A 1,267-nucleotide genomic window follows, 5' to 3' on the forward strand; every position below is an offset into this window, starting at 1 on the left:
CTAGTTTTGTAATAGTCGTGCCCCCATCCCCACTCCAGCAGGAATACTGTGTTAGTTTCTGGCTGAACCAGGCCCCACTTTCTGTGCTTGCTGCTGACGCCCGCTTTCCTTTTGATTTAAGGCCATTGCAGGGCTCCGCTTTGGAGCGGGGGCATTGGAGGAATTCTTTGACCACCAAGCAGCCTCCATGCATCCCTCTTATATAACAGAGCCACCGACAGGCTGTTTGCATTCTGCCTGCTTTCTCTTTTTCCGTTGCAGTAGTTTATTTATTAATTAGTGTGCAAAAAATAAAAAGGAGGTAATAACCTTATTTATGTGCTAGTCCACGTGTTCTGTGTGCTCATTTTTTCTGCAGCCTGGCATCAGGAACCGGAACGTTTGGCCCCAGGAGAGGGGGCCGGGACCCAGGGTGCCAGAATCTTACAGTGTGGAGGCGACAGGCCAACGCAGTTCGTTCCTTTTCCTCCCTCCCTCTCTTCTTCTCCCCGCCACGTTCCTCCCTCCCTCCTCCCTCCTCCCTCCCCCCTCCCTCACCCCCCCTCCCTCCGCGGGTTCTGGGCGTCCTTGGAAGGAAAGGAGAGTGGCCTCGAGGTCGGAGAATTCGCAGCAGTCATGACAAACATCGCTAGGAAGCGGGGACAGGATCCACCGGGAGGTTGAAACTCGGGTTCCAGGCGGCCTCTGGTGGCGATCACGGAGGGGGTGCCGCCCGGTCCCGCCCCTCACCCCGCAGCCGGGGACCCTCAGCCACCTCCCGGGCGGGCCACCCCGCCGGGGTCTGCTCTGGCCGCTCTCGCCCCGCCTTATTTGCCACGCGCCCCTTCACTTCATGGGTACACGGAGGGCCGCTTCCACAGTGTGGTGTTTAAATCCGCAACGATCACAGCCCAGGGGGGACTCAGCAGGGGACCTGGGCAGGATGGATGCAGGGATTCAACGACGGCCGGGTCTGGCCAAGCCAAGCTTCTGGCCCCTCCTACAGCGGTTTGTAATGGAGGCTGACCCGCCTTTTCCGTGGTTGCAGCAAGGGAGAGCCTTGTCGCCCCTCGCAGCACCCCCACCCCACCAACCCCCATCGTCAAGGAGGCGGGCCCCGGCGTCAGTCTGCACAGTTACCAACCTGAGCAGCCCCGCAGCGCGGCACCCAGCCAGCAGGAGGGAGGGAGGGCCAAGGTGGCTCCCCGGGGAGGCTGGACGTCCTTGCCACCCCGGACTTGGGGACTGGGGGCTTCCGCACTGTCGGAATCCTGCCTGGGGGCGAGAG

General features: G+C 61.2%; 1 long non-coding RNA gene across 1 annotated transcript; it reads right to left on the reverse strand.

The window, feature by feature from the left end:
* Positions 1-225: 225 nt before the first annotated feature.
* On the reverse strand, positions 226-1,267 carry LOC112614977. The gene is made up of 2 exons (XR_003117241.1): positions 1,124-1,267; positions 226-913 (listed from the first exon to the last, which is right to left on the reverse strand). It is a non-coding gene; the product is annotated as an uncharacterized LOC112614977 (long non-coding RNA).

Source organism: Theropithecus gelada, chromosome X (genome assembly GCF_003255815.1).
Source record: "Theropithecus gelada isolate Dixy chromosome X, Tgel_1.0, whole genome shotgun sequence".
NCBI classification, from domain to species: domain Eukaryota; kingdom Metazoa; phylum Chordata; class Mammalia; order Primates; family Cercopithecidae; genus Theropithecus; species Theropithecus gelada.